A 6,236-nucleotide genomic window follows, 5' to 3' on the forward strand; every position below is an offset into this window, starting at 1 on the left:
TCGCACAGTGCAGACGCGCCGACCCGTCGCTCCGCATTTCGAGCGCAATTTCAGTGGTTTTTCAGTTCAGAAAATTACAGAGAGTGTTTGGTTGTGTTGCAGGAGTCAAACTGAATGATTTGATGCATAAAGTTTAATTAAACTCCCATTACTTTGCCGGGAAACATCGATTATTCCGATCTAGAAAGAGACAGAGACAGTCGATCCGCGTTATGTTAAATATTGCAAGGTTCCCGATTCCACAAAATTATAAAAAGTATACGGCTGTGTAGCAGGGATCAAAACGAGTAATTTCGTGTATAAAGTTTAATTAATATCCCATTAGTTTGCCGGGAAACATCGATTATTCCGATCTAGAAAGAGACAGAGACAGTCGATCCGCGTTATGTTAAATATTTCAAGGTTCCCGATTCCACAAAATTATAAAAAGTATACGGCTGTGTAGCGGGGATCAAAACGAGTAATTTCATGTATAAAGTTTAATTAAACTCCCAATAGTTTGCCGGGAAACATCGATTCTTCCGATCTAGAAAGAGACAGAGACAGTCGATCCGCGTTATGATAAATATTTCGAGGTTCCCGATTCCACAAAATTATAAAAAGTATACGGCTGTGTAGCGGGGATCAGAACGAGTAATTTCATGTATAAAGTTTAATTAAACTCCCAATAGTTTGCCGGGAAACATCGATTCTTCCGATCTAGAAAGAGACAGAGACAGTCGATCCGCGTTATGATAAATATTTCGAGGTTCCCGATTCCACAAAATTATAAAAAGTATACGGCTGTGTAGCGGGGATCAGAACGAGTAATTTCATGTATAAAGTTTAATTAAACTCCCAATAGTTTGCCGGGAAACATCGATTCTTCCGATCTAGAAAGAGACAGAGACAGTCGATCCGCGTTATGATAAATATTTCAAGGTTCCCGATTCCACAAAATTATAAAAAGTATACGGCTGTGTAGCGGGGATCAGAACGAGTAATTTCATGTATAAAGTTTAATTAAACTCCCAATAGTTTTCCGGGAAACATCGATTCTTCCGATCTAGAAAGAGACAGAGACAGTCGATCCGCGTTATGATAAATATTTCGAGGTTCCCGATTCCACAAATTTATAAAAAGTTTACGGCTGTGTAGCGGGGATCAGAACGAGTAATTTCATGTATAAAGTTTAATTAAACTCCCAATAGTTTGCCGGGAAACATCGATTCTTCCGATCTAGAAAGAGACAGAGACAGTCGATCCGCGTTATGATAAATATTTCAAGGTTCCCGATTCCACAAAATTATAAAAAGTATACGGCTGTGTAGCGGGGATCAAAACGAGTAATTTCATGTATAAAGTTTAATTAAACTCCCAATAGTTTGCCGGGAAACATCGATTCTTCCGATCTAGAAAGAGACAGAGACAGTCGATCCGCGTTATGATAAATATTTCGAGGTTCCCGATTCCACAAAATTATAAAAAGTATACGGCTGTGTAGCGGGGATCAGAACGAGTAATTTCATGTATAAAGTTTAATTAATCTCCCAATAGTTTGCCGGGAAACATCGATTCTTCCGATCTAGAAAGAGACAGAGACAGTCGATCCGCGTTATGATAAATATTTCGAGGTTCCCGATTCCACAAATTTATAAAAAGTTTACGGCTGTGTAGCGGGGATCAGAACGAGTAATTTCATGTATAAAGTTTAATTAAACTCCCAATAGTTTTCCGGGAAACATCGATTCTTCCGATCTAGAAAGAGACAGAGACAGTCGATCCGCGTTATGATAAATATTTCGAGGTTCCCGATTCCACAAAATTATAAAAAGTATACGGCTGTGTAGCGGGGATCAGAACGAGTAATTTCATGTATAAAGTTTAATTAAACTCCCAATAGTTTGCCGGGAAACATCGATTCTTCCGATCTAGAAAGAGACAGAGACAGTCGATCCGCGTTATGATAAATATTTCGAGGTTCCCGATTCCACAAAATTATAAAAAGTATACGGCTGTGTAGCGGGGATCAGAACGAGTAATTTCATGTATAAAGTTTAATTAAACTCCCAATAGTTTGCCGGGAAACATCGATTCTTCCGATCTAGAAAGAGACAGAGACAGTCGATCCGCGTTATGATAAATATTTCGAGGTTCCCGATTCCACAAAATTATAAAAAGTATACGGCTGTGTAGCGGGGATCAGAACGAGTAATTTCATGTATAAAGTTTAATTAAACTCCCAATAGTTTGCCGGGAAACATCGATTCTTCCGATCTAGAAAGAGACAGAGACAGTCGATCCGCGTTATGATAAATATTTCGAGGTTCCCGATTCCACAAAATTATAAAAAGTATACGGCTGTGTAGCGGGGATCAGAACGAGTAATTTCATGTATAAAGTTTAATTAAACTCCCAATAGTTTGCCGGGAAACATCGATTCTTCCGATCTAGAAAGAGACAGAGACAGTCGATCCGCGTTATGATAAATATTTCGAGGTTCCCGATTCCACAAAATTATAAAAAGTATACGGCTGTGTAGCGGGGATCAAAACGAGTAATTTCATGTATAAAGTTTAATTAAACTCCCAATAGTTTGCCGGGAAACATCGATTCTTCCGATCTAGAAAGAGACAGAGACAGTCGATCCGCGTTATGATAAATATTTCAAGGTTCCCGATTCCACAAAATTATAAAAAGTATACGGCTGTGTAGCGGGGATCAGAACGAGTAATTTCATGTATAAAGTTTAATTAAACTCCCAATAGTTTTCCGGGAAACATCGATTCTTCCGATCTAGAAAGAGACAGAGACAGTCGATCCGCGTTATGATAAATATTTCGAGGTTCCCGATTCCACAAATTTATAAAAAGTTTACGGCTGTGTAGCGGGGATCAGAACGAGTAATTTCATGTATAAAGTTTAATTAAACTCCCAATAGTTTTCCGGGAAACATCGATTCTTCCGATCTAGAAAGAGACAGAGACAGTCGATCCGCGTTATGATAAATATTTCGAGGTTCCCGATTCCACAAAATTATAAAAAGTATACGGCTGTGTAGCGGGGATCAGAACGAGTAATTTCATGTATAAAGTTTAATTAAACTCCCAATAGTTTGCCGGGAAACATCGATTCTTCCGATCTAGAAAGAGACAGAGACAGTCGATCCGCGTTATGATAAATATTTCAAGGTTCCCGATTCCACAAAATTATAAAAAGTATACGGCTGTGTAGCGGGGATCAGAACGAGTAATTTCATGTATAAAGTTTAATTAAACTCCCAATAGTTTTCCGGGAAACATCGATTCTTCCGATCTAGAAAGAGACAGAGACAGTCGATCCGCGTTATGATAAATATTTCGAGGTTCCCGATTCCACAAATTTATAAAAAGTTTACGGCTGTGTAGCGGGGATCAGAACGAGTAATTTCATGTATAAAGTTTAATTAAACTCCCAATAGTTTGCCGGGAAACATCGATTCTTCCGATCTAGAAAGAGACAGAGACAGTCGATCCGCGTTATGATAAATATTTCAAGGTTCCCGATTCCACAAAATTATAAAAAGTATACGGCTGTGTAGCGGGGATCAAAACGAGTAATTTCATGTATAAAGTTTAATTAAACTCCCAATAGTTTGCCGGGAAACATCGATTCTTCCGATCTAGAAAGAGACAGAGACAGTCGATCCGCGTTATGATAAATATTTCGAGGTTCCCGATTCCACAAAATTATAAAAAGTATACGGCTGTGTAGCGGGGATCAGAACGAGTAATTTCATGTATAAAGTTTAATTAATCTCCCAATAGTTTGCCGGGAAACATCGATTCTTCCGATCTAGAAAGAGACAGAGACAGTCGATCCGCGTTATGATAAATATTTCGAGGTTCCCGATTCCACAAATTTATAAAAAGTTTACGGCTGTGTAGCGGGGATCAGAACGAGTAATTTCATGTATAAAGTTTAATTAAACTCCCAATAGTTTTCCGGGAAACATCGATTCTTCCGATCTAGAAAGAGACAGAGACAGTCGATCCGCGTTATGATAAATATTTCGAGGTTCCCGATTCCACAAATTTATAAAAAGTTTACGGCTGTGTAGCGGGGATCAGAACGAGTAATTTCATGTATAAAGTTTAATTAAACTCCCAATAGTTTTCCGGGAAACATCGATTCTTCCGATCTAGAAAGAGACAGAGACAGTCGATCCGCGTTATGATAAATATTTCGAGGTTCCCGATTCCACAAAATTATAAAAAGTATACGGCTGTGTAGCGGGGATCAGAACGAGTAATTTCATGTATAAAGTTTAATTAAACTCCCAATAGTTTGCCGGGAAACATCGATTCTTCCGATCTAGAAAGAGACAGAGACAGTCGATCCGCGTTATGATAAATATTTCAAGGTTCCCGATTCCACAAAATTATAAAAAGTATACGGCTGTGTAGCGGGGATCAGAACGAGTAATTTCATGTATAAAGTTTAATTAAACTCCCAATAGTTTTCCGGGAAACATCGATTCTTCCGATCTAGAAAGAGACAGAGACAGTCGATCCGCGTTATGATAAATATTTCGAGGTTCCCGATTCCACAAATTTATAAAAAGTTTACGGCTGTGTAGCGGGGATCAGAACGAGTAATTTCATGTATAAAGTTTAATTAAACTCCCAATAGTTTGCCGGGAAACATCGATTCTTCCGATCTAGAAAGAGACAGAGACAGTCGATCCGCGTTATGATAAATATTTCAAGGTTCCCGATTCCACAAAATTATAAAAAGTATACGGCTGTGTAGCGGGGATCAAAACGAGTAATTTCATGTATAAAGTTTAATTAAACTTCCAATAGTTTGTCGGGAAACATCGATAGTTCGATCGCGCGAGAGAGACAGAGAAACGAACAGACTTCTTTTCGATTTACGGCTAAAATAAATTTTTCTAATTTTTTTCAATAACATATTCTTGCTTAGATAACTTTTTTACATAGGGATTAAGCATTTAGAACGATACATTGTTTAAAATAAGGGCACTTTACTCTTGACATTTTACGGTTTTTTCAATTTTCTGAAAAATCCTATCATTAGATTTTTTTAAAAATACGATATTCTTGCTTAACTAACGTTTCTACATAGGGATTAAGCATTTAGAACGAAATCTAATGTCAGAAAATGGCACTTTACTCTTGACATTTTTCGGTTTTTTCAATTTTCTGGGAAATCCTATCATTAGATTTTTTTAAAAATACGATATTCTTGCTTAACTAACGTTTCTACATAGGGATTAAGCATTTAGAACGAAATCTAATGTAGGAAAATGGTACTTTACTCTTGATCGGTACGTTGGGACTTTGAAAATATTCGGGCGTTCCAATCGCTCGTCTGTTGCATCATAGCGCGTCTCGGCGCAATCGACCGATTCGCTCGATCCATTATTTTCGATTTACGGCTAAAATAAATTTTTCTAATTTTTTTCAATAACATATTCCTGCTAAAATAACTTTTTTACATAGGGATTAAGCATTTAGAACGATACATTGTTTAAAATAAGGGCACTTTACTCTTGACATTTTACGGTTTTTTCAATTTTCTGAAAAATCCTATCATTAGATTTTTTTAAAAATACGATATTCTTGCTTAACTAACGTTTCTACATAGGGATTAAGCATTTAGAACGAAATCTAATGTCAGAAAATGGCACTTTACTCTTGACATTTTTCGGTTTTTTCAATTTTCTGGGAAATCCTATCATTAGATTTTTTTAAAAATACGATATTCTTGCTTAACTAACGTTTTTACATAGGGATTAAGCATTTAGAACGAAATCTAATGTAGGAAAATGGTACTTTACTCTTGATCGGTACGTTGGGACTTTGAAAATATTCGGGCGTTCCAATCGCTCGTCTGTTGCATCATAGCGCGTCTCGGCGCAATCGACCGATTCGCTCGATCCATTATTTTCGATTTACGGCTAAAATAAATTTTTCTAATTTTTTTCAATAACATATTCCTGCTTAAATAACTTTTTTACATAGGGATTAAGCATTTAGAACGATACATTGTTTAAAATAAGGGCACTTTACTCTTGACATTTTACGGTTTTTTCAATTTTCTGAAAAATCCTATCATTAGATTTTTTTAAAAATACGATATTCTTGCTTAACTAACGTTTCTACATAGGGATTAAGCATTTAGAACGAAATCTAATGTCAGAAAATGGCACTTTACTCTTGACATTTTTCGGTTTTTTCAATTTTCTGGAAAAT

The sequence above is a fragment of the Megalopta genalis genome, unplaced genomic scaffold, assembly GCF_051020955.1.
Source record: "Megalopta genalis isolate 19385.01 unplaced genomic scaffold, iyMegGena1_principal scaffold0859, whole genome shotgun sequence".
In the NCBI taxonomy this organism is placed as follows: Eukaryota; Metazoa; Arthropoda; class Insecta; order Hymenoptera; family Halictidae; genus Megalopta; species Megalopta genalis.